We start from the raw sequence: 27,872 nt of genomic DNA on the forward strand, positions 1-27,872 counted from the left end.
TCTGCCACTGGCCCTGCAGCATCAGAGGGCTGTGTGACCTGATAAGGGAAAGCAGTGGTTCCACATGAATCTTACACATCACCATTTGTGAAGGGACACTCTCAAGTCTCACAACTCAAATGTTCCGTGGGTAGAAATTACATTTAATTTGAATTTGAGTTTTAGGAAGGATTTCCTGTCTGAAAGAGCCAGATTTGCAAAGATCAAGGCAGGGACATCACAGGGACACAGAAATGGGGGAGCTTCTCACCTTCAGGGGACATCAGAATGCCCCACCCACATCCCTGGTGTTCTGTAGAGCACTGCTTCATGCTTGAGTCCACCCCCCCCCCACCGCCACACCATCCCTGACCACCAGCACATGCTCTTCTGGGGTTTCCATTACATTTCCATTACAAATTATTTCCAGTCATTTGCAATCCTCCAAAACATTCTCCCCAGTTCCTAACTGAAAAAGCCACCACCAGCCTGGCTTGGCTGAGGCCAGCCAGTGGTTATATGGAAGATACGGAATACAAAGCACTGGGCCATCCACAGCATGAGGGAAGGGTCTGGAAGGGGCGTGCAGCTGCCATAAGCAACTCTCCTTCTCAAGCAATCAGCAACTAAAGAAGACAAGACAAAGTGTGAAGACAAAAGCATGAACCCAGGAGGGGGAGGGATGAGGAGCCTGCTAGGCCAGGCCACGTGGTCACCACTGAGCCAGCTGACGTCTAGGAAGCTCCAGTGACCAAAGAGGAAAGGCACATCCTTGCCTGTCCAAGCAACACTAGCCACTGCCCACCACAACACCTGTGGGCTCCCTTGGGCTTCCCACTGGGCAACAGCTCCAGTCAAACATGCAGCGCCAATGCCCCAGTTCCTGGCAGTGGGAGCGACAACTGCTGAACACAGAAGTGGGTAGAACACCCCCCCCATCACTACTGAGGCCTTCAAGGCGTTTGCCAATCAGACAAGCAAGTGAAGAGAGAGTGCACATGCACCATCCTCAGAACAAACCAGTTTCAAAGCCCAGCAGCCGTCAATTCTGAACCTGAAGACACGAGTTGCCACCAGCTGACTGGGAGGAGGAGGAAGGAGAACACTTGCTCTTGTACCCTAAGAGCCCAAATTCAAAAGCTTAAAAAGGGACAAGGTTTACTCTATATAGCAGTGGTTCTCACACATTTAGCAACAGGACCCACCGGGACAGAATGAGAATCTGTCGGGACCCGCCGGAAGTGATGTCATGACCAGAAGTGACATCATCAAGCAGGAAAAAATTTTTAACTATCCTAGGCTGCAATCCTACCCACACTTACCCAAGAGTAAGTTTCCTTTACTATCATTGTTAAAAAGAATATACATAGTAATTAGTTAAAAGTACAGGTCTATAACATTTCCCCAAATGCAGTCACATATCATGGTAGCATCAAGTCTAATATATTAAAAATAAAATATTGAAATGAATAGGGACCCACCTGAAATTTTCTCGCGACCCACCTAGTGGGTCCTGACCCACAGTTTGAGAAACACTGCTATATAGTATTTGCATCATGTCCTCTTGCAAGTATCTCAAAGCAGAAGCAGCTCCCTCCCCCACTCCTAACATGGCATTTTTGGGTGTATGCATGTAAACTGCAAGCCCCTGCTACAGGCAGTTTCTCTTTCCTCTCCCCAAACAATTAGACAATAACATAACGAAGTATGTAAACAACCAAGCTGTACATTTCAGTTACTTCAACTGGGGAGGATGTGGGGGAACTACTGGGTGTCTGTTCAGACCAGCTGGGACGGAAGCACGACAAATGAGCAAGCCCACTAGATTTGCTCCACAAAGTCATAACAAGGTTCTAGGATCTCCATGCTATGAAACTGTGATGCAGTCAGCAAGGTCACGCTGCAAGGGATGCTCTCAGGTCCTTTCCATGATTTTCGAAGAAAACCAGCTAGCCTAGCACAGGATCAGATGATGGGGGCAGGAAGAGTAGCGCACGTCAAGCAGATCATCAGCTTCACATCTGGGTGAACAAGGCAAGGCGAGGCAAGGCAAAAAGTCATCCAGGCGAGAAGGCAGCTTTGGATTAAGTTCCTTAAGTCTGAACTGAGGGGGCAACTAGGAGGGGGTAACTCTTCCCAGTCAGCTCCTGGCCACTTTCTGACACTGAGCACTGAACCAGGGCCCTTATCCAGCCTTCACATTTCCACCAAATCAAACCCCTGCAGAAGGGTTGAGAATTTGGAGCTGCCACCCTGCGTGATGCCCGTCACAGTCACCCACATAGCAGACCCCACACGTCATCCACAAGCCTGCATTAAGAAGGTGGGGGAAACACCCCCTTTTTGCCCCTCTAGCCACCCTTAGGTGCCACAGTACAGTTTTAAGTCTACCTGGAAGGAAGGAAGGAAGGAAGGCATTCAATATTTCTACACATTTGCAGCTAGGGACAAGCTGGACAGATGATGCTGGAACAGGGGGGTCCTCCTGCCTTTTGCACTGCAGCACACTGCCCCCCCTCTCCATGGCTGCCTTGGCCCTCTCCTTGCTCACTGGTCTGGGTGGATCTTCAGCTTCCTCTGCATTATCTCCCCCACCTGCTTCAGCAGCCAAGAAGGCCATATCAGCCTCCAGCTTCCCGTCACGGATCTGGGGCAAATTAGGAACTCCAAAGCATTAGTAGCAACTTGAGCTTCAGCTGTCACTGTTGCTACCAGGGCCACACGCGGCCTCTGGCTGAGTCTCTCCCACACACGTGCTGGTCGCAGTGCGACTGTGGTGCCTTCACAACACTAATCATGCCAAGAACAGAGACGACAGGCTGGCTGCCAGCAGAACAGCAGCGCCAGCACTTTCAGACTTGTTACTCCAACAAACACCCAGGGAGCGATTGCCAGGCAGCAGGGATCTGAGGAACAGATGCCTCCCTGGCTTGAGTCCACTCCTCCCCGCAATGGGAGGACCAGTGGCAAGGAGACTACTCCAAGGTGGAAGGTACACTCCAATGCCTGCTCTGTGCCCCGGACTGTACCCACCATTGTAGGTGAAACTGGTGCCTTCCAGAGGACTGGGTGATGGCCTTGGAGTCAGTTTGTCCAGCTGGTCAAGGTTGCCTCCCAACACCATTCATGCACACACCTCCCCCTCAACACAGGCGTCCTGCCAGATACTCTCTGGCAACACACACGGCTGGCATTCTTTTAAAAGAATGCAGGTGAAAATTATAGAATGGCTGTCAAGGGCGCAAAAGTCTTGGAGAAGAAAAGAGTGGTCTCTTTTTACACACCTTTCCAGAAGCCGCTGTAAAGTGCTGCCCCAAGAACACTCCGTTTGCTGCCAAGGCTGGCTGGTCAAGAAGAAGGAGCTCTCCGTGCTACACGCTTTACTCCCAGGTCCCTCACCCAGCCTACTCTCCTCAACTTCATGCTCCCCCAATAGCAGACCTCTCAACACCCTCCCTACCCCGACTGCGAATTCCGACTCCCACAATGGGGCAATGCTTCACCAAACTGAAGCAGGAGGCAGAAATTCAGTCTGGAGTTGGTGAAGTGGGAACATGCGGGGGTTCTTTGGGGAGGGTTGACTGCCCTGCACTTTGCACATGCACACAATCCCAGGCCAAGGGAAGGCATCACAAAACAAGAAAATTCCAAGGATCCTCTCCTAGAGACTCCGAGGAACTGTGGCTGGTTGGGTTGGCTAGACTGAAGGCCAGCCCAAGAAATAGCTCCCAGCACCCTCACCAGGAGCCAGGCCAGAGTGCTTCCACAGCTACAAATCACCAACGGGTGAGGGACGGGGCTGATCCGAATCAGCATTCTCATTTTGCAACTGGCATCTTTCACGAACAGGTGGGTTACTGCATTAACACCCCGAGTCTGAGGTCCATCAGAACCTTGGGGGCACCCACCTGCTGGGCAGGCAGCCCAGATGGCTTTGCACCATGGAACGGCACTGTGAAGCCACTTCTCTGATTCCACGCAGGCCGCTCCCTTGGAGATGACAGTCAGGTTCCCAAGAACCACAGAACCAGGTGCTAGGTGCCCAAGGGGGCACCTAGCCTCTTTTTTCCTTCAAGCAGCAGCTCCTTCCAGCCATTCCGCAAACTGAGGGGAGTTTAAAAAACAGGTAGGTGAGTGCTGGGGGACCGAATGCCAGCCCACTGAAGGAAAATCAAAGCAGTCCCTGCGGGTGGGCTGGATTACATGCACAGAGGCAGCCACCTGGGGCCATCCACTCAAGAGCCAAGAATGTCCCAGAGGCCAGGACTGATGATTCAAAACAGGCAGGCAGCTCTTAGACACACATTCATCCTGTCTTTCTGGCCTAGGCAACAAGGCAGCCTGCAATTTTAAAAAATTCCAAAACACAATACCCTTCGCAAAAAGGTGGATCAACCAGCCAAACCCTAACCAAGCGACAGCAGCATCAGCCGCCTACCACAGTTGACCAGCCCTCTCCCCCAGAAGCACAACGGGAAAGTCAGGCCTTTATGCTGATGACTGTACAAGGAAGGGGAACCCTGACCTATGTCAGCGGAGCATCCCACAAGGCCGCTGTCACCACCAGGAAGACTCTGCTCCTAATGGATGACCAGAGTGTCTCAGTGCCAAAGGAAAGGCTTGGGTGATGATCAAGGGGCACAGGAAGGCATATGTGGGGAAGACCATCTTTCAGGTATCCAGGTTCCAAACATTAGGAACATAAGAGCAGCCCCACTGGATCAGGCCACAGGCCCATCTAGTCCAGCTTCCTGTATCTCACAGTGGCCCACCAAATGCCCCAGGGAGCACACCAGATAACAAGAGACCTGCATCCTGGTGCCCTCCCCTGCATCTGACATAGCCCATTTCTAAAATCAGGAGGTTGCACATACACATCATGGCTTGTAACCTGTAATGATTTTTCCTCCAGAAACTTGTCCAATCCCCTTTTAAAGGCATCCAGGTCAGATGCCGTCACCACATCCTGCAGCAAGGAGTTCCACAGACTGAACACACACTGAGTAAAGAAATATTTTCTTTAGTCTGTCCTAACCCTCCCAACACTTGATTTTAGTGGATGTCCCCTGGTTCTGGTGTTATGTGAGAGTGTGAAGAGCATGTCTCTATCCACTCTATCCTTCCTGTGCGTGATTTTGTATGTCTCAATCATGTCCCCCCTCAGGCGCCTCTTTTCTAGGCTGAAGAGGCCCAAACGCTGTAGACTTTCCTCATAAGGAAGGTGCCCCAGCCCAGCAATCATTTAGGGCGCAATCTTAACCCCTTATGTCAGTGCTTTCCAGCACTGGCATAGCGGTGCCAATGGGACATGTGCTGCATCCTGCAGTTTGGTGTCACTCACTGAGGCCTCCTCAAAGTAAGGGCATGTTTGTTCCCTTACCTCAGAGCTTCATTGCCCTTAATTCAGTGCTGGAGAGCACTGACCTAAGGGGTTAGGATTGCACCCTTAGTCGCTCTCTTTTGCACCTTTTCCATTTCCACTATTTCTTTTTTGAGATGTGGCAACCAGAACTGGACTCAAAACTCCAGGTGTGGCCTTACCATTGATTTGGAAACATTTATAGTGTTTGGTCGGTACAATCATAAATATTTATAATTTGGCCTAGTGAAAAGTGGGGCTGCATGGTGGGGGGGGGCAAGGGAGGTGGGCCTGCAAACAGGTCATGACCTGAGGAAGCAGGGAAGATGAGGGACAGAGGCATCCACAGTCAGAGAGGGGGAGGAGTGCAGGACTAATGCAAGGGAACAACCTTCAGTCTCCAGGGAAGGGGGGAGGGCCTTTCTAGGAGTTGTGGCCCTCTGTGTGTCCCAGGGTCACTCACCCAGTACCTGCTCTGTATAGTTTTAGGTGTCAGCCTAGAGCAGGGGTGTCAAAGCCATTTCATACCTTGGGTCATGGCACCTACTGAGAGCTGGAAGTGATGTCATTAAGCACTTGTTCTTGCATAGAAACTCAATTGCAGTGGGGGCCAGATAAAGAGCTTTCAGGGGCCTCATCTGACCCACCAGCCTTGCTACCCCTGGCTCAGAGCCTTTTATTTGCCTGAGCTTTGAATGAGCAGTGAGGCTGGATTTAGTGCTCCTTCTGAGATTTTAGTGCTAATGCTGTTCTATTGTATATGTGTTCTCTGAGCTCCACTGATTTTAATGAGTTCAGAATTTGTAATTTTACTGGATTTCAAAGACGTTGTTATGGTTTTCTTTGGAAACTGTCTTGGAAATGTTTAAATTAAAAAAAGTATAATAGAGAATTTTTAACTAAAAAAGAGAGAAGAAAGACTACACAGGTGGGGGAATAAGGGAGCACTGGATATGGGAAGAGAGTGGAATGAAAAAGCATGCTAGATTTCATGTGCCAACTTAAAAGGCACAGCCCAATTATGGGCTGCAGGCAGGGCCAGGTCAAAGCAAATCTATGCCCAGGGCAGCTGCACTAAGCCACACCCCAACACACTCTCACATTCTCCAAAGACTCCCTGAGGATACTGGGGCACAACTCCCAAGTCTCAAATAGCAGCTTCCATTGGCACCCCTTAAAAGATTCACCTGCTATCCAAATCGGTCACCTTGCTGACTTGAACATTTGGGTCAACTCAGACCCAAGAGGCACCCATAAAAAGCGAGATCTGCTCAATATGTCAGGAGCTGGCAGAGAAGGGGAGATCAACGCTTGCCTTCTCAGCCCACCAGCGACAAAAAGAGCAGAGCTGAGGCAGTGGTCTGGGACAGGCCAGCACCTGAATGGGAGGCTGACCGGGGTGAGAAAGAGAACACGCAAGCAGCACCAACAGTGCCTGTCCCCTCCTCATGTGCATTGAGCACCAGCCTCCTGGGAAAATGGCTGCCCAATCAAGTAAGGCAGCTGGACCTACTCAACCACTCTCCAAAGGATCATCTTCATTGTCAGATCTCTCTCTCTCTCTCTCTGCAGCAATAGTCTGAGCCCCACCCTAAAAAAGACCTATGCTGCAAACCTGTAAAATTCCACATTCAGATCTGAGCTCAAAACGACCTTCCTCTCCACACACTGACAGGTGCTGATCTTGTTCAGGCATGATCTCCTGTGAGGTGGCAGCCATGGACAGTCATCACAAGTGTTGCCAGAGGTCTTGCGCTCTAGCCTCTTGGCCTCGGCTTTCTTTTCAGGCTGGTGGAATTTTCTCCAGGCAAACACACACACTCACAAAAATGGGTTTGGAAGCCTTCAGTCGTTGCTCAAGCAGGGCAGGTGAAATGTTCACATGAAGAGAGAGAGAGAGAGAGAGAGAGAGAGAGAGAGAGAGAGAGAGCGCCATGAACCCAGAGAAGGCTGGTGTGAGGTGGAGGACAGTGTGCACCACTCACTGGCAAGCACGTCCAATCCTCACTTGCTCTTAGTCTGAAACAAGCAACGGTTGGCAGCACAAGACAGGCATCAAGAATGTTCCTGAGTTCAGGACTTGGACAACGGGATGGGAGAGAAGGATGAACAGGCTTGTCTAGTCTCTTGGGAAGGCTGAAACAGCTGTTGCCACTTCCCCTCACCATCCCATCTCATCACATGTCCAAAATGGCTGCGACTGGCATTCTGAAGTAGCCTACTTCTAAAGTTTTCTACTTTTCTATGAAAAGTAAGGATGAAGCAGAGCCTTCCTTCCATCACCAAAGGGCAGGTAAACAAACCACAGTGCCAGGTGCCATTTCTCACTCCACATCCCATGAAGGGGGGGGTAGCAGTTAAGGCAAAGGAAGAACCACAGCAGCACTGCAGTTGGGCAGCCGGGGAGCTGTTCAGCATGAATGGTTTGACAGCTCCAAGACCAATTTGCCCAAGTGGTGCACTCACAGATAAAGACCTTCTTGTTGGCAATACCGAAAGGTTTGGCACGGCACCATAAGAATGGGCTCCGCTCACAACTCACACCCAACCTTCTGATACTATGACAAAACAGCTGCTGAAAGGGCACAACAGTGGTCACTGTATGATGAAGTGGGGATGGTCTTGTAGCTCAGGGTTCAAACTGGACGCACTGGCAAGCACATGCATTTCATTCTGTATTTCTTTTTTATAAACAGTGCACACGTAAAATGGCCTGAATCCAACAAAAACCAAGAGAAGAATCTTTCCTGAAGTCATTATGAATAGTTTTCTTCGCTGTCCTGCTGAAGCAGGCCTTTGGAACTGCAACAGAAGGCATCTATCTCCGGACCAGATCAGACGGAAAGCTCTTCAACCTCTCCAGACTGAGAGCAAAATCCAAAGTCCAGCTGAAATGTCTGCGTGACTTCCTCTTTGCCGACGATGCAGCTGTCACTACCCACCCTGCCAAAGATCTCCAGCAGCTCATGGATCGTTTTAGCAAGGCCTGCCAAGATTTTGGACTGACAATCAGCCTGAAGAAAACACAGGTCATGGTTCAGGATGTGGACTCACCTCCCTGCATTACAATCTCTGAGCATGAACTGGAGGTTGTCCATGACTTTGTGTACCTTGGCTCAACGATCTCCGACACTCTTTCTCTCGATACCGAGCTAAACAAGCGCATCGGTAAAGCAGCTACCACGTTTTCCAGACTCACAAAGAGAGTCTGGTCCAACAAGAAGCTGACGGAACATACCAAGATCCAGGTCTACAGAGCTTGCGTCCTGAGTACACTTCTGTACTGCAGCGAGTCATGGACTCTTCGCTCACTACAGGAGAGGAAACTGAGCGCTTTCCACATGCGCTGCCTCCGACGCATCCTCGGCATCACCTGGCAGGACAAAGTTCCAAACAACACAGTCCTGGAACGTGCTGGAATCCCTAGCATGTATTCACTGCTGAAACAGAGACGCCTGCGTTGGCTTGGTCATGTCGTGAGAATGGATGATGGTCGGATCCCAAAGGATCTCCTCTATGGAGAACTCGTGCAAGGAAAGCGCCCTACAGGTAGACCACAGCTGCAATACAAGGACATCTGCAAGAGGGATCTGAAGGCCTTAGGGATGGACCTCAACAAGTGGGAAACCCTGGCCTCTGAGTGGCCCGCTTGGAGGCAGGCTGTGCAGCATGGCCTTTCCCAGTTTGAAGAGACACTTTGCCAACAGTCTGAGGCTAAGAGGCAAAGAAGGAAGGCCCATAGCCAGGGAGACAGATCAGGGACAGACTGCACTTGCTCCCGGTGTGGAAGGGACTGTCACTCCCGGATTGGCCTTTTCAGCCACACTAGACGCTGTGCCAGAACCACCTTTCAGAGCGTGATACCATAGTCTTTCGAGACTGAAGGTTGCCAATACAATATGAATAGTTTACGGGAGCATGACCAGGCTAGAAACAGCAGCAGGGGTTAAGTGCTAAAGCCCTCTATCCCCGCCATAGTCTCAAGACATTTTGTGCAAACACACCAGTGCTACTTGTTAGAAAAAAATACATGGGCACACACAGGGTCAAAAGAGCCTCAATCACAGAGCTCCTGCTTTGTATGTAAAAGACCCCAAGTTCAAAACCTGAAAGCATCTCTGGGTGGGACTGGGGAGACCTCTGTCTGAAACCCTGGAGAGCTAGTTAGGCAGCAGAGACCCTCCTGAGCATCGTGGGCCAACCACCTGACCCAAGATATGGAGGCCACCTCCATTCTAGTCAACTCTCATTCTCAATATGACCGTGTCCACTGAACCCTTCCCAGGTCTGCCCTGATTCGTCCCTACTCCCCAGAAAGCCATAGCCTCTAGTTTATAACTAACTTACTGATTTCTCAAGGTGGGTCAATTTCCATGATTTAACCCCTGTCTGCCTGGGGTTGCAGAGAACAGCACTCAAAATAAGCAGGCAAAACACATTGTCCAGAGGGCACTGAACAAGGACTTTGATGTACTGGGGACACTGTACCCAGTTCCTCCCCCCATCCCAAGTAATTTTCCACGCTCTCAATTTTCCACGCGCCACTCCTCCCCCCATCCCATCTTCTAAGATACGGTTGCAAGAATGACATCTGGATTTAACCAAAGTGCACACCTTTTTCTCCCAATCCTTACTATATCAGTAGTTCCCAAGCTGTGAGCTATGGCTCCCCAGGAAGCCACAGAAACCAGCCAGGGAAGCTGTGGCATCCTCACGAAAAACCCACTGCTCTATGCAGTGTACAGGACTGTAGCCCTATTGGGGAGCTGCACCAATGGCCCAGTAGGTAAAGGGAGCCACTAGTCAAAATGTTTTGGGAAGCACTGAGCTATACTCAAGAGACAGAGCAGCTGAGCTCAATGGAGTGACAGAGAAGCTGAGCCTCTCACTTAGTGCTACCTGTCCCTACACTGGACGGGGGGGGGAGTGAATGAACTGTCACCCTTGCCACATGATCCATCACAAGATCTTTACTGCCTGCGTCACTGCCTCGCACCTGCGAGGCTGCCAAGAAACACATGTGGGGCCCCTTCCCACAGGGACCAGTTTGGCAGCCCTTTCTTCCCTTGATTTAGTTGCTGCGAGGCTCTCCCTTCAGCCCCCTTCTCCTCTGGGGAGGCTGGCCTTTAGCTCAACACTCGCCAGCTGGGATGGAGTTTGTGGCCTCTGAGCGGAGGACCAGAGGCTGCCTGAACGTGGGTCCTGGTGCGGTTCCACTGCTGCCTGGGTAGCAGCTAGCTAGCCAACCAGTGCAACCCTCCGATGGCAGCCCCACCGCCAGAAAGTACGCCGTGTTCACCAGGCACACCTCTTCCACCTTCCGGCAGAGCAGCCTCGTGCTGCTGCCCATCTCCCCCCACCGCCCCGCCCCGCCCCTTCCCTCACTCTCCCCCTCCCACCTCCCCTGCAAAGTAGCTCCAGCTGTCAGTGGCCCAGATTGGAAGTGCAGGTACCGGGCCTGGCGCGCTGCCCGTCTCCCTTGTGTCTGTCTGGTGAAAGAGGAAGCCAGTCCACCTCTGGAATCCTTCACTCTCTCCTCGTTGCTACTCTCCCTGCGTCCCTCCCGGGGACTGGGGGTCAGTCTCGCTCACTCGGCCTCTCTTTTTTCCCCTTGCCCCTCTCGGATTACAATGCAGGCAGTGTTTGCTCCAAATCCCCGGCTGCACGTTAATTCTGCTCTTCTGTCTCTAACGGCCAAACCGCCTTCCTGTGCCTTCTGTCTTTCCATTACTCCTCCACAATTTTTTATCTCCGACAAATAGCGCACGTCAGCTCCAATTGAAGGGAGCGGGGTGGGGAAGGGGAGCGTGCAGCAGTGAGGGGACGGGCGGGCGGGAGCGTGCACAGTCATCTCTGAGTGCTCAAGAAGCAAAGCCCTTGGAGTCACAGGAGCGGAAGCACATCCCAGGCTCACCCTCCTGCTGGGAGGCCAGATGGGGGGAGCCCGGTCATCAGCCTGGTCTTTATCCCCAAAGATGCCCTGCCCCCTTTCCCAGAAGCACGTGCTAAAGTGATGGGCACAGCGAGGGTAATCATGGCACCCATGCCCTGCTTTTCCGCCAAAGTGCTCAGGACAGCTTGTGTGGGGTCGCCTTACTTCTCATGGCTCTGCAATGACTCTGGTTGCAGGACGCTCTGCTCTGTGCCACTCTAAACTCTACAGCTGCTCAGGGCAAGCTCTCCATCAGTGACAAGCCAGAAGCATTTTGAGACATGAGATGCAGGCAAAGGTCTTGCCAAAGACAAAGGCATCCCCTCCTTTTTCAGGTCAACTTATTGCCCCAGAGGAAGTTTCCCTTTCTGTCTCCAAGATTCCTTGTGAGTCCAATCTGCTGATGCTGCTAGCACTTCATTCTGCTCTCAGCTTTGACAGCAACCATGCGCTTCCATTACAGGCATATCAAGAGCCATTCAAGGGGAGGAGCAAGGAGGATGACACGGCTCCCCGAGTCTTGCCCGGGTCCTCCCACAAGAAGCACAACCTGCTCCACTCTCAGCCCGAGAGTACCTCTGCCACCCTGCCATTTGCTGGCTGCAATGGGCAAAGACAAAGTGCTGGGAGCTTGCAGCAGAACCCCCCCCCCACCCTATCCTCACTGCCTGCTGAGCCGCATTTTGGAGTCTTCAACAAGAGCAATACAATACAAGAGTCTAGGGTTCTGTGCTAGAGCACAAGTACATGCAACTTGGCAACCAGCAAGACATCTCCTCCTCTGCAAAAGACTGATTTGCCAAAGGTCTGCCTCTCCAAGCTGCATTCTGAGGAGGTACCAAGGGCTATTTTCAGAAATGCAAAGTCCAGGGGCAAGAACGGCTCACTGCCCTCATCCTCCTCACCCCTTCCTGAAGGAACCACTCAGATCTCCCTCTATTGTTTCACACTAAACATTTAATGCTGTAGTTTATGCTCTGACTTTTGATCAATTAATGTTGTTACATTACATTACAATTCATGTTGTCAATTAATTGATGTTACAGCACTGCTGGGACATCTTACCGAGTTTGTAGTTTGCTTCTGTATCTCATGGTGGGCCCCCACAGGACGACAAGAGACCTGCGTTCTGGTGCCCTCCCCTGCATCTGGCATTCGGAGGTAGCCAACTTCTCAAGTTTTCTACTTCTACTTTTCAATGAAAAGAAAGCAGGAAGCAGAGTCCTCCTTCCATCTCAAAGAGGCCAGGTACACAAAGCACAGTTCCATTTCTCACTCTGCACCCCATGGCCCGAGGGGGGGCCGTTAAGGCAAAGGAAGAACCACAGCAGCACTGCAACTGGGCAGCTTGAGAGCTGTCATGAGTGAATGATTTGACACCTCAAGACAGATTTGCCCTTGTGGTGCACAAAGACCCTTCTTGTTGGTGCTCTTCTGCTTCTACCAAGTGACTGACCACCCCGGACCACTCTTGCTTCTTATCGAAACAATTCAGCCAAGCAAGTTATTGGTCCTATTTTGCAAGCAGGGAACTGAGGTCAAGAGATGGCCCAAGGTCACCCAGGACATTTGTGACTTAAGCTGCTCTGAATGATACTGGCTTGCGCTGTGCATATGTCTCTCAGCCTGCAAAGCAGCCAGAAAGGCAGTCACACCTACCACCTTTATTCATGCTATTCTTTAGCATTAAGAGTTCAGGTGACAGATTTTCTCTTATTTGCTCCATCTCAGGGCACCTCTTTGTACCTTCCCTACATGTGAAGATATGGATACAGGACTGTGGATGCCACTAGCTCGTTAAGAAGCATTAGAAGTAGGCAAACAAAAGGTGACACCAATGTTGGTTACGGGCCTATTCCTCCAAGGAGCTGCTCACCCCCACCTGTCTCCAAAGCAAGACAGAAGCCCAAATAGCTGAGGAGAAGCAGCCAAGACTCCCATGTTAGGCAACACAGGTTCTACCTTGCAGAAAAGCCCATTAAAGACAGATTTCCTTCAGGAGGCAGAGCAAGCAAACAGCCCTGCCAAGACTCTACTGTGGAGCTTTGCAACACAAAGGGGATGACAATCAGAGCCACACATTGGACCTCTTAGCAATTCCAGAATGGAGGGAAGGCAAAATGCAGAGCTGAAGGACAATCTTGTACACACTTTGTTATGCCTCGGCCTCAGAAACCTGCAGGTCGGAGGCCCCCTAGTGTTGCCAGGTGGTCCTCATTTGAGAGCACTTCTTTACAGTAAGGAAACAGATACAGGCAGCGCATGCAACACCAGGGAATTTCCAGAGCCCGACAGAAGTCACACCAGCCTTACAGCCAAAAGGGTCTAGAAGGAGAACTGGGATCAAGAACACTGGAGTAGCAGAAAGACAAAGAGAACACCACTCTGGGTTCACTGGAAGTTGCACTCAGACCCCTTGTGCCTCCTCACTCTGATCAGCCCCCCATTCCTACTGCCTACCATCTCCTGAGTAGTTGCCTCCAGTTTTTCTGAAATTCTGCTTTCATCATCACGCAAGAATACTTATAAACTAAACTTATAAACTACTTATAAATTATGCAGTGGATGGATAGAATGGATAGAGAGGTGCTCTTTTCCCTCTAACATAACATCAGAACCAGGGGACATCCACTGAAAATTAGTGTTACATAAGAACATAAGAACAGCCCCACTGGATCAGGCCATAGGCCCATCTAGTCCAGCTTCCTGTATCTCACAGCGGCCCACCAAATGCCCCAGGGAGCACACCAGATAACAAGAGACCTCATCCTGGTGCCCTCCCTTGCATCTGGCATTCTGACATAACCCATTTCTAAAATCAGGAGGTTGCGCATACACATCATGGCTTGTAACCTGTGATGGATTTTTCCTCCAGAAACGTGTCCAATCCCCTTTTAACGGCGTCCAGGCCAGATGCCATCACCACATCCTGTGGCAAGGAGTTCCACAGACCGACCACACGCTGAGTAAAGAAATATTTTCTTTTGTCTGTCCTAACCCGCCCAACACTCAATTTTAGTGGATGTCCCCTGGTTCTGGTATTATGTGAGAGTGTAAAGAGCATCTCCCTATCCACTCTGTCCATCCCCTGCATAATTTTGTATGTCTCAATCATGTCCCCCCTCAAGCGTCTCTTTTCTAGGCTGAAGAGGCCCAAACGCCGTAGCCTTTCCTCATAAGGAAGGTGCCCCAACCCCGTAATCATCTTAGTCGCTCTCTTTTGCACCTTTTCCATTTCCACTATGTCTTTTTTGAGATGCGGCGACCAGAACTGGACACAATACTCCAGGTGTGGCCTTACCATAGATTTGTACAACGGCATTATAATACTAGCCGTTTTGTTCTCAATACCCTTCCTAATGATCCCAAGCATAGAATTGGCCTTCTTCACTGCCGCCGCACATTGGGTCGACACTTTCATCGACCTGTCCACCACCACCCCAAGATCTCTCTCCTGATCTGTCACAGACAGCTCAGAACCCATCAGCCTATATCTAAAGTTTTGATTTTTTGCCCCAATGTGCATGACTTTACACTTACTGACATTGAAGCACATCTGCCATTTTGCTGCCCATTCTGCCAGTCTGGAGAGATCCTTCTGGAGCTCCTCACAATCACTTCTGGTCTTTACCACTCGGAAAAGTTTGATGTCATCTGCAAACTTAGTCACTTCACTGCTCAACCCTGTCTCCAGGTCATTTATGAAAAGCGCCGGTCCCAGGACAGATCCTTGGGGCACACCGCTTTTCACCTCTCTCCATTGTGAAAATTGCCCATTGACACCCACTCTCTGCTTCCTGGCCTCCAACCAGTTCTCAATCCAGGAGAGGACCTGTCCTCTAATTCCCTGACTGTGGAGTTTTTTCAGTAGCCTTTGGTGAGGGACCGTGTCAAACGCCTTCTGAAAGTCCAGATATATAATGTCCACGGGTTCTCCCGCATCCACATGCCTGTTGACCTTTTCAAAGAATTCTATAAGGTTTGTGAGGCAAGACTTACCCTTACAGAAGCCATGCTGACTCTCCCTCAGCAAGGCCTGTTCGTCTTGGAGAGTCTTGGAGAGTGTTGGGAGAGTTAGGACGGACAAAAGAAAATATTTCTTTACCCAGCGTGTAGTTAGTCTGTGGAACTACCCGCCATAGGAAGTGGTGATGGCGTCTTGCCTAGATACCTTTAAGAGGGGACTGGACCAATTTCTGGAGGATAAAGTCATGATAGGTATGTCCAAAAGCCACTGATTTTAGAAGCAGGCTATCTCAGAATGCCAGATGCAGGGGAGGGCACCAGAACACAGGTTGTGTCTTGTTATCTTGGGTGCTCCCTTAAGCATTTAGTGGGCCACTGTGAGATACAGGAAGCCTGACTAAATGGGTCTTTGGCCTGATCCAGCAGGGCTCTTCTTGCTTTTCAACACAAAACAAATAAATGTTTCCCTAAGGGTTCCCTAATAATGGTTCCCTGTCCCCAAAGGGCTCCCAATCTAATCAATGAGATGCAAAAGAAACACCAGCAAGCATACAATGGACAAAATGCAGAACAGAGTGCAAAGGGAGAGGCACCTTTGCCTTTTCAAATAAAGGAGGGCTGCCACTTTAAAAGGTGCCTCTTGGTTCATCTAGCAAAGGTTTAGAGCTCCACCTGCCACCCAACACCCTGCCTTTAGTTGGGTTACTGGAGGAGCTGAAGTTGCCCTTATAGAATTCCCTTTTGGGATAAAAATAAGCAGCTGACCATTTGCACATAACATAAGAACAGCCCTACTGGATCAGGCCATAGACCCATCTAGTCCAACTTCCTGTATCTCAGGAATACAAGATACACCAAACGCCCACCAAATGCCTCAGGGAGCACACAAGACAACAAAAGACCTGCATCCTGGTGCCCTCCCCTGCATCTGGCATTCTGACATAGTCCATTCCTAAAATCAGGAGGCTGCAAATACACATCATGGTTTGTAACCTGTAATGGATTTTTACTCCAGAAATTTGTCCAATCTCCTTTTAAAGGCATCTAGGTCAGACGCCATCACCACATCCTGTGACAAGGAGTTCCGCAGACCAACTATATGCTGAGTAAAGAAATATATTCTTTTGCCTGTCCTAACTCTCCCAACGCTCAATTTTGGTGGATGTCCCCTGGTTCTGGTGAGCGGGAAAAGAGCATCTCTCTATCCACTCTATCCTTCCTGTGTACAATTTTTTATGTCTCAATCATGTCCCCCCGAGGCACCTCTTTTCTAGGCTGAAGAGGCCCAAAAGCCGTAGCCTTTCCTCATATGGAAGGTGCCCCAGCCCAGTAATCACTTTAGTCGCTCTCTTTTGCACCTTTTCCATTTCCACTATGTTCTTTTTGAGATGTGGCACCAGAACTGGGCGCAATATTCCAAGTGTGGCCTTTCCATCGATTTGTACAAAGGCATTATTTGGCAGCTGAAGCTGGGAGGGAATTTCCCTCTAGCTCTGATTTTGTAGACTCCTTCCTCACAACACACGGCGTGACTTTCTGTCTGTGTCACCTACGCCATTTACTTTGATCATGTGGATTGATGGGGGAGAAGGGAGCAAAGGGGACTAAGCAACCCCTCACCCCCGCCAGGTCCAAGATCACATAATAATCCCACACATAATATTTAACAGATTTGCTGCACTTCACCTTCTTTTTAAACCAATTCTCTGGTTTCCCCACAATCATTTTTAATCTGGAGGCAGATGGATCCAGGGTGAAATGGCTTGTTTTGATCCCTTCCAATCTGGCTTCAAGCCAGTCTTTGGAGTGGAGACAGCTTTGGTTGCCCTGCTGGATGACCTCTGCCAGGGACCAGGTGGGGGAGTGTGTCCCTGTTGGTCCTACTGGACCTCTTGGCGGCTTTCAACACCCACAGTGCCCTTCTGGGTTGGCTAGCTGAGCTGAGGCTTGGAGGCCCTGTTTTGTGGTCAGTCCATTCCTCCGTGGCTGAGAGAGGCAAGGGAGAAAGGCGGGCTGAAACTGATAAAATAATCTGGAAGACAATGAGGTTCATGGAACAAATCATTCATTTATTGATTGATTTTTACTATGTAAACTGCTTTGTGAAGTACTTTCTGTTGAAAAGCAGTATATAAACATTCTTCCTAACCTGACTGCTCACAGAACTCCACCACCCCCCCCAATTTTCTATTTAAGTTTCAGGTACTGGCCTGGCAGCTCAGGGATGCTTCTTCCTCCCTTGTCAGGCAGGCAGGTGTGCACCTGTTCCAGTGGGCCAATGCTCAAGATGGGCTTTTTAGAGAGCTTTCCTAACTAGGTCCAACAACCACCTTTTTGAGCAACAGTTTCACAGGCCAAGCACAAGCGTGGCCGCCCCAGCACTCTGCCCACCCAAAAAGACGGGTGTCACACTCAAAAGTGAGTCGATTCTTTGCAATGCACCAATGAGAAAAACTGCTGTTTCCTGTAATACAAAAACCGGGCAGACATGTATTTCCTGGGTGTGGGCAGCTGAGCAGAAAGGAGTTCAGGGCAAATCCTCATCTTCAGCCCAAGAAATCCAAAGCATCCATCTGAAGGAAGGAAGTCCAGAGATGACCAAGCCCAGTAGTGAGACTTGTGGCTTAGTCCCTTAACTCTGAACCCGCAGGAGACGGGAGCTTTTTCTTCCTTAAGGCAAGGAAGGCAGGAGTAGGTTCCAGGAAGCAAGGAAGGAAACAGAGCTGTGCTTGGGTGTGTGTGTGTGTGTGCGCGCGCTGGCAAACACCTTTGACAACCATCAGTTCAGTAGCTGGCAGAAACTATTCATAGCACTTGGCTGGAGACAAAGGACAGCCTGGACATGGATACATTATAGTTACCACTCAGTCGTGGGGGCCGGTGCAGACAGACTGACCACATGTCGGCGCCTTGGTTTGGGTGGTACTGCAACTATAAGGGCTCCAAGAAGGGAGAAAAAAGCAGCCTCCTTGTATCATGCAGGCCATGGTGAAACCCATGTGCCATAGGCAGGGAGATAAAGAAATCTTCACTGAGGATAGACTATGTTCCCGATGCAAAATATGGCAGGTGAGCAAGAACCCCGACTGCCTGAACAAGAGTCGAGCCCTTCTGGTTACTGACAAAATCCAGACTTCTCCAAAGTTGTGCATCAGGAGGGAGACATGAGGGCTGGTTCACGCGGAGCTTCAAGCAGTCAAGAGCCAATGGGGTTGGGCTCAGGCTTCAGGTTCTGCTAAGGTTCATCTCCTCTGCACATCAAGTACTGGGGCCTTCTTGCAAGTGTTTCTTGCCTTGTGGAGAGCAGTTGAAGAGAACTGCTGCTTTCCACCTTGCTATCTCACCTTTCCATTTTACCCATTTCCTAGGCCACAGGTGTGCAAGCCTGCAACCCCGACCCCTCATTTTTCTAAAGCCAACATTCTGGGAACCTGTTTTCATGTTACAGATGAACAGTTCTGCCTTTCATCATTTTGGAAATAAATTTTAAGAGGTGGGGGGTGACAACAGCTCCCCACACAATAATCAGGTCCAGGAAAGATGCCTTCCTTGCTGCAAGCTAAACAGAGCCAATGCTTTAAACTTGTAAAACAGTTTTAGGGAACAGCTCTCTCTCTCTCTCTCTCTCTGGTTGCTAAAATGCAGCCATGAAAGGAGGATACTGTTCTCCTTGAGACCTAGACCAGGGTTTGACAAACTTGCTTCAAATTCAAGACCAAGCTTAAATATTTAGGAGCCAGGTGAATTTTCCAGCTTTGGGGGTCTTATCCTATAACAGGGGTGCCCAAACCCCGGCCCTGGGGCCACTTGCAGCCCTCGAGGCCTTTCAATGTGGCCCTCAGGGAGCCCCCGGTCTCCAATGAGCCTCTGGCCCCCTGGAGATTTGTTGAAGCCCACACTGGCCGACGCAACTGCTCTCAGCGTGAGGGCGACTGTCTGACCTCTTGCATGAGCTGTGGGATGAGGGCTCCCTCCACTGCTTGTTGTTTCACATCTGTGATGCAGTAGCGGCAGCAAAGGAAAGGCCAGCCTTGCTTTGTGCAAGGCCTTTTATAGCTATTTATAGCAAGGCCTTTTATAGCTATTGCAAGACCTTCATTCATTCATATAAGTTCATCTTTAATATATTCATTTATGTAAACTTATGTAAACTTATTCAAATTTTAAATGTAAATTAATTCTTTTTTCCCCCCGGCCCCTGACACAGCGTCAGAGAGATGATGTGGCCTTCCTGCCAAAAACTTTGGACACCCCTGTCTGATAACAACTGCCAAAAAAGTTCACGTGCCACCAGTGAATGATATGAACTAGATTTTACACACAAGAATGCATGTAGGTTCACAGACCTACATGTCATACAAAACATATTCTGATGTGAAACATTCTTGCTTCTGCAACTGCTTTGCATCTTGTTTCCCAGTGACCCAGTTTGCACTTGGATTCAATACCAGAGATAAACAGTTCAGTGATGTAACTGCTGCTGTTCATGGTTTATTACTATGATGCTTTGAAGAGTGGTGAATCATTATTGCTGAGAAGGCTAGCGCCTGGTGCCCAAGACCCACTGAGCCTTGGCCTTGCCAAATTGAGGAACATGGTACAGTTGTTGCAGCTTAGAATCCAGCATTTTGTCCACTATGGTTGGAGCACCTGGCTTGCTTCAGCTTAATTTCTCCCCTACCATAGCCCCCTCCAAGACCCTTCTCAATGCTGTTGCTTTACCAACGACTCTCCCACACTGTATCTGTGGGGCATTTTGAAAACCACCCCTTCCAACTTAAACGTGGCTGTATTTGTGCTTTGTATATGTTACAGCTGACAGCTTCTTGGAGTTTTTTCTGCACAGCAGTGACTGCGTTCACATCCAGTTTTGTGTCATCTCCAAAGTGAACCACGGCTTTCTCTCTTCCCTATAGTGTAACACTAATCTAATTCTTGTAATTAAGCCTGTCTGATGACCAGTGAATTCCCAGTAGAAGAGTAAACTGGCTGTGGAACAACTTCTCTTTCCCAACACAAATTTTTTGATCCACCTTCATTACAGCTCAGACAAACAAACAAACCCCACTGAAATCTCACTTTCCCTTCCAGAGAAATAAAATACTTCATGCCAGGTGTAAATCAAAAACAATGGAGCAGGCTGAAGGAGGGACAGGCAGAGGGCAGGATGATGTGCAGCTTCAGAAGACAGCTGGAGCCCCATCTGTCTTCACAGCAGCAGACCTCGGGCAGATACCGCTGCCCGAACAGCCCCTCCTGACCATGGAATTAAGTCAGACAGAAGTTAAAAAAGAAGATGTTTCAGACCTCATTGACAAAATAAGATCAATAAGTCACCAGAGCCTGATGGCATCCACCCAACAGTTATTAAGGAACTGAAGAATGAAGTTGACTAAAATGATCTCTTGACTAAAATATGCAACTTGTCCCTCAAAACGGCCACGGTGCCAGAGGATTGGAGAATAGCAAATGTCACATTGATCTTTAAAAAAGAAAGGAGGGGGGACCCAAGAAACTATACGCCCGTCAGCCTCACATCTATACTGGGTAAGATGGTGGAATGCCTCATCAAAGATAGAATCTTAAAACACATAGACAAATAAGCCATGCTGAGGGAGAATCAGCCTGGCTTCTGTAAGGGTAAGTCTTGCCTCACAAACCTTTTAGAATTCTTTGAAAAGGTCAACAGGCATGTGGATGCAGGAGAACCCGTGGACATTATATATCTGGACTTTCAGAAGGCGTTTGACACGGTCCCTCACCAAAGGCTACTGAAAAAACTCCACAATCAGGGAATTGGAGGACAGGTCATCTCGTGGACTGAGAACTGGTTGGAGGCCAGGAAGCAGAGAGTGGGTGTCAATGGGCAATTTTCACAATGGAGAGAGGTAAAAAGCGGTGTGCCCCAAGGATCTGTCCTGGGACCGGTGCTTTTCAACCTCTTCATAAATGACCTGGAGACAGGGTTGAGCAGTGAAGTGGCTAAGTTTGCAGATGACACCAAACTTTTCCGAGTGGTGAAGACCAGAAGTGATTGTGAGGAGCTCCAGAAGGATCTCTCCAAACTGGCAGAATGGGCAGCAAAATGGCAGATGCGTTTCAATGTAAGTCAGTGTAAAGTCATGCACATTGGGGCAAAAAGTCAAAACTTCACATATAGGCGAATGCAGCATTTCTGAAACTTTGAGGGAGCTTTACTCCCCTCAGTAAGTTCCTGCGAGGTGGGGCTAGGGCAGCAACACATTCCATAAGATTTCATTGCTAAAGGGCTCGAGGGGAGACACTTTCCACTTTGAACGATGTAGGGCTGCAGCAGGCTGCAGAAAGTGTGGGGAGCCCTGCGCAGCCCTCTGCAGTGCTCCCTGACTCTTGGAATCTGCAATAAAAGCAGGTGCAAAACACTTCCCTTTTGCAGGAGGTGTTTTGCGCCCGCTTCTATTGCAGATTCCAAGAATCGGGGAGCACTGCAGAGGGCTGCGCAGGGCTCCCCACACATCCTGCAACCTGCTGCAGCCTGACATCGTTCAAAGTAAGTGGAAAGCGTCTCCCCTTGCCCCTTAGCGACACGATCCTGGGGATTGCATCACTGCCTGCCTCCCTCCCCTTCCCCTTCCCCTTCAAGGGATGGGAAGCCTTACACAAACTAGTAGGTCACAGCCCACCAATTTGAGAACTACTCGGCTAATAGGTTCTGAGCTGTCTGAGACAGATCAGGAGAGACCCAATGTGTGGTGGCAGCGAGGAAGGCCAATTCCATGCTCAGAATTATTAAAAAGGGCTTGAGAATAAAATATTATTAAAATACTATAGTACCATTGTACAAATCAATGGTAAGGCCACAGCTGGAGTACTGTGCCCAGTTCTGGTCGCCACATCTCAAAAAGGACATAGTGGAAATGGAAAAGGTGCAAATGAGAGCAACTAAGATGATTACTGGGCTGGGGCACCTTCCCTATGAGGAAAGTCTACGGCGTTTGGGCCTCTTCAGCCTAGAAAAGAGACGCCTGAGGGAGGACTTGATTGAGACATACAAAATTATGCAGGGGATGGACAGAGTGGATAGGGAGATGCTCTTTTCCCTCTCACAGAACACCAGAACCAGGGGACAACCACCAAAATTGAGTGCTGGGAGGGTTAGGAAAGACAAAAGAAAATATTTCTTTACTCAGCATGTGGTCGGTCTGTGGAACTCCTTGCTGCAGGATGTGGTGACAGCATGTGGCCTAGATGCCTTTAAAAGGGGACTGGACAAATTTCTGCAGGAAAAATCCATCACAGGTTACAAGCCATGATGCGTATGTGCAACCTCCTGATTCTAGAAACAGGCTATGTCAGAATGCCAGATGCAAGGGAGGCAAGAGGATGCAGGTCTTGTGTGCTCCCTGGGGCATTTGGTGGGCCACTGTGACGTACAGGAAGCTGGATTAGATGGGCCTATGGCCTGATACAGCAGGGTTGTTCTTATGTTTATCCCTGGTGCCCGGACATTCCTCAGTCTGGTAAGGAGCGAGAGAGATTCCTGCTGCGAGAATGTGCACCACACACACATAAATCGGAGGCAACTCACTCAGGGAAGGAGGCAAGGCTTGCCATGCACCTCCCTGAAAGAATATTCTCCAAGTGGTAACACAAAGACTCAAACCTTCAGCTAGCACAGTTCGTTTCCACTTATGCTCATCTTCCAGGCAAGCAGGTGGCCAATACTGTTAGCAGCTTCAAGACAGCCCAGAAATATTTTGAGAGGGTTCTATGGTGCTCCCCAATTTCTGCTGTGACCACCCACTGATCTACCCTATGGTCTGTCTCTGAAGGAGGCTGTGGCACCTTGTTGCTCTTCCAGCCATGACCTGTACTTCCAGCTTTGTTTTCCACTAGTTAAGGACCCTGCATGCTCCACTCCAATCACTGTAGTAGGAAGTCAACAGTATTTGTATGAAGTTAACAGGATCCGTGCAATGAGCTTTTGTCTGGACCAATTACATTTCATGGTGGAGTATATGAGCTTCCATGTTACACAGAATTCATCATATTGAAATGATCAGGACCAATTCTCATAATAGAAGCCCAAACATTTGATGACCCTGGTAGGTAGCTCTGGCAACTGACTCCCCTCCCACCCCAACTCTCCTCTGGGGCATGCAAAGTAACTAGGGACAGGAGGGAGTTAACTTTCCCTGAACCTGCTTCCAAGTGTCTCCACAGCAGGGCTCGAGGGGAAGACTAGAGCCTTTTTCCAAGTTCTCTACGCATTCCAGGACACCTGGCAGAGGGGCACAGTCTGATTTTCCTGCCTCGCACCAATGGAGACACCTCTTTCCATCAAGGCTATTTATTTTTGAACTTTTATTTCATCTTTTCACAACTGCCACAAAGCAGTTAACAACAAACTGGATAAAAACAATATTTAACACACTAAAAGCACACACTGGACCAACCAAGCCCACAGAAGCACTACAGCAGGGGTCTCCAAGCCCCAGGCTGGAGGCCAGATATGGCCCAAGGTGAGCCTCTATCCGGCCTGCAGCAAGTCTCTGGTCCCTTGTGGGGAGGCCTCCCTGGCCCTCAGAACCGCTCCAGGTGCTTCCTGTGATGTGCTGGTTCCGAGGTATTTACTCCTATACATGTAAGTAAGCTGCTTAGGGAGGGGGGAATGGAGTCCATTTGAGCGTGTGCTTTATTCCGCTTGGAGAAATCCTGGAACAGCAACAACAATGGTATTTAACTTAGCGCCTTTCATTCATTCATCTAATGCAGGGGTGTCAAACTTGTTTCATACAGAGGGCTGAAGTTAGCATTCAGTTCTGCTGAGGGCCACAAGTGATGTCATTAAGCAGAAAGTGACATCATTAAGCAGCTAATGGCCAGAAGCCAGACCTTGTTCTTCTATAGAAATGCATTAACTGCAAATGACAGAAGAGAAAATCAAGAAAATCTTGATCATATTTCAAGATTTGGGAAAGCCCAATTTTCATGTGGGCTGCCATTTCAGCTGCAACACCTCAGCAGCTGAGAGCCTGAGGGCCACATAAAAAGCTTCAGGGGGCCACCTGTTACGTGGCCTGAGTTTTAAAAAGCACTGCCTATAATAAGCTGTCTTGACAACTATCAGCGCTTCTGTCTTGGCTCCAATCTTGGCCCACTGATCCATACTGCCACCCCCCAAATACCCTTTTAGAGGATCCAACCTGGGATTGGGTGACATTTTTTAAAATTGCTTTATTTGATGTACTTTACAGCAGAGACCAAAATTGTGAAAACCTTTTGAAAATTTCATGTCTCACAAATTTGCAGGTTTATCGGAAAAGTTATGTTTCACAAAATGCAAATGTTTATACAGGTGCAGCCTATTTATCCACGGATTTTTTATCTGCTGATTTAACTCAAATGGGGTGGGGGAACTGAAATTCACACACACCTTTGCCTCCTTTGCCCTGTGCTGGCAAATTGATCTGTTTCCAGGCAGCCCAAAACACTGCAAAAAGGCCCAGGCAGGGAAATAGCCCTGGAGCCGTGGAAGAGGTTCCCCTTGCTAAGGAACAGTAAGACTCCTGGAGCCCCTGAGGCAGCAGAGAGGCTGAAGAGGGGAAGGGGGGCAGAAAACCTCTGTAGCCAGAACACATGCAGCGAAGTGGAGCTCACACACTCTCTCACTCACACACACACACACAGGGGCAGGGTCGCTAGTAATAGAGGGGATTGCTTTAAAAAACCCAAGGAGTGTTTGCCGAGATGGTGCAGGCAATCACCGACACAAGCAAGCCTTCCCAGCAAGCAAGGCATGAGATTTAGGCTACAATCCGCTCCACACTTTCCTGGGAGTAAGCCCCATTGACTACAATGGAGTTTACTTCTGAGTAGAAACGCATAGGACTGGACTCTTAAAAACTCAGCATCCCACCTGTGAAAGAAGGCAATCACCGACACAAGCAAGGGATAGCTGGCAACGGGAGGGCTAATGGCTGAGTATGGAGCAGCGGGGATTGATAACAGCTGCCTTAGTTTCCTTTCAGCCTTAAGTGTCAGGCTGTAGCGTATTTGTGTAACTCTATGGAATTTAGCACAACACGTTTTTTGTTAATCATGGAACGGAACTAACGCGGATAAACAGGCTCCACCTGTATATCGACTGAAAAATAATTTAATACTGAATTCAATTAAAAAAACAGAATTCAAGTATCTTCAGTACAACAAAAGTTCCGCTGCAAATACCAAAATCAGTACAGGTTGAGCCTCATTATTCACGTGGGTTCCATTCCAAGCACTCACATGGATGGCAAAAAACCCCTATAGCAAATCAATTTAAAAAACAAAGTTTCTTTGCTCTGGTGATTTAAAAACAGCCTTGCTGACCTTTGTGATGTTACGACAGAGTCATTAAGACTATAATCCAACAATAGGTCTCCCTCAAGGTACTTAGAAAGGAGGTTCACTCAGCTCCTCCCTTCACCAATGCAAAGTGATCACCTTTCTTTCACATGCTCAGGGGGAAGGGAGGGTTCGCCTGGAGAGAGAAGGATTGATGGATTGTCAGCCAGCTGCCCCCCCCCCCCCGATTAAGGCGGCTATTGTTAAAGGCCTGTTCAGTTTTTTAAACTGATTTTAAAGGGATGCATTTCTCCCCTTCTTCAGGGATCAGCACATTCCTTCTCATTTGCAGGGGCCATTTATGATGAGTCAAATCCGCGTATAAAAAAATCTGTGTATAACAAGGCTGGACCTGTATTTAGTAGGGCAGCATTTGTTTAAAACAGCAGCACAGCAACATCTCATTGAGCCAACAAGTGTCTGAAGCTCTATCTTCACTATGACATGGTACCAGGAAACAATTATAGCCTCAATTAATGGCTTTTTAGTTGACGGGCACCTCATTTGTACAAGGCACTTCCCAGTTCTCAGTAACCAGAAGCGACTCTCAGAGGGCTCTGGGAGGCCTTCCAAAGAGCGAGGAAACCACAGAATACTGTGAAAAGTACCTCTCAGAGACACGGGGAAGCCGTGCATGGTCTCCCCACGCCTCAGAACATTCCCAAAAGTGACCAGAAGGCACTTCTGGTCACATCTAGAGGTCCTCTGGAAGTCCTCCAGCTGTGGGTTCAGAACCCACAGTGGGCCAGCTGCTGCTGGCCACATGGCAATTATGACTGTGGACATCCACCTCCAACACTTGCCACCATAATGGCCCCAGCTATTTAACACCTCACACATGCTGCACAAGAATGCCACAACTGGAAGAACTGACTCAGCATCAGGGCTCAGGCAGCCTCAATACCAGAGAGCACCCATGCTGGGCCCCTGGGATGTGCACCGGTGGCTTCAGATACAGCCGGGATAGCCCTTGGCTTGCCTACAGGAGGGGCAGGAAAAGGCTGGATACCACTAGCAGCTGGCGGCTGCTGACAGCATCAGACGAGGCAGGTCTGACTAAGCCCGTCTGCCCTCCTTCAGCAACTCTGGTTCCGGCAGCAAGGCAGGGATCCCAGCAGGCTCCTACGAAACAGAGCTAAGCGTGCCTCCGAAAGGGCAGCCCGTTAAGTCGAGACGGGCCCAGCACACAGAGGGGGAAAATAAACGGAAAGAAAGTTTCCACTCCTCACCTCAAAGCTGCTGTGGGTTTCGCTCCCTCTCCGGGTCAGAGAGAGACACGTGATTGTTTCAACTATTCACTGATGTCATTTTTTCCAGGATGAAAAACCCTTTCCTGCCAACCCCCTCCCCATTTTCCTCCCGCAAAACGCGCTTCTATGCAAACACTTCAAAAATCAAAGAGGGTGGCCAGAAGACAGAGTAATTCCTTCCCTCTTTTCATGAGGACATCCACACCCCTCCTTCAGCCTGGGGGCCTCACACTGCATCCAGCCCCAAGTCAAGAGGGCAGCACCCTGCCTGGAGAGCCCAAAATAGAAAAGCAGCCATGCTCTCCTGCCTTGCCAGCCTCTGCACACCACAGCAGCCCAAGTTTCCACAGGGAAGTGTCCGCCAAGGCCAGCTAGGCTGAAGCACGGGGGACATGTGAGAAAGGGGGGCTCAGCAGCACTGACCTCTTCTCCTCCAGGCAGAACCCAAATCCATTCCCTTGTCTTGGTTTTCCCCTGCAAGCACGAGTGCAGGTGGGGCAGAACTTGGATTCTGTCTGGAGCGTTCAGGGGGTTTCAACCCTTCCCAGTTTTGGTGCCAGGGCTCCCCAGGCCATCAAGTGGGAAGCAGAAAGGGCCGGGCTTCAAGCCTAAACTTGAATGCATGAAGGCAACAGTCTCCTGAAACCTCAGCAACCCTATTATCACCCCTGATCTTTGTTGGGGTAGCAGAAAGTGTTTGACAGAGCTTTTGGAGAAAGACCAGGTGCTAAAGAAATAACTTTCATTTTGAAAATATTAGATCTCAAAATTATTCTTAACAGTATTTATATACTGCTTTACAACAAAAAGTTCACAAAGTAGTTTAGAGAGAAAACCAAATAACTAACGGCTTAGTATTATGCACAAATTATGTGCCCACTTTAACTAGTGCTTAGACAGGAAGTCACCAGTTTAAGTCCTGGATCCCTTTCAAACGTTTGTTCGAAAGTCAGAATCAAGTTACGACTGAATAGTGCTATTGCACTTGCTCGAAAGGTGGGACTGGATGAGCTGCACCTGC

The 27,872-nt window shown here is 49.3% G+C and overlaps 1 protein-coding gene across 2 annotated transcripts in view; it reads right to left on the minus strand.

Annotated features, from left to right (window-relative positions):
- The window catches only part of BOP1 (BOP1 ribosomal biogenesis factor), an 88,940-nt gene that overhangs the window by 27,742 nt on the left and 33,326 nt on the right, over positions 1-27,872 (minus strand). Inside the window, exon 1 of one of the 2 annotated variants that reach the window (XM_066625857.1) lies at positions 26,831-26,912. The exons of the other annotated variant lie outside the window; for it this stretch is intronic. The gene's annotated coding sequence lies outside the window, so the exon portion shown is untranslated. Of the gene's footprint in view, positions 1-26,830; positions 26,913-27,872 lie in introns of those variants that run through there. 2 annotated transcript variants of the gene reach the window in all.

The sequence above is a fragment of the Tiliqua scincoides genome, chromosome 4, assembly GCF_035046505.1.
Source record: "Tiliqua scincoides isolate rTilSci1 chromosome 4, rTilSci1.hap2, whole genome shotgun sequence".
NCBI lineage: Eukaryota > Metazoa > Chordata > Lepidosauria > Squamata > Scincidae > Tiliqua > Tiliqua scincoides.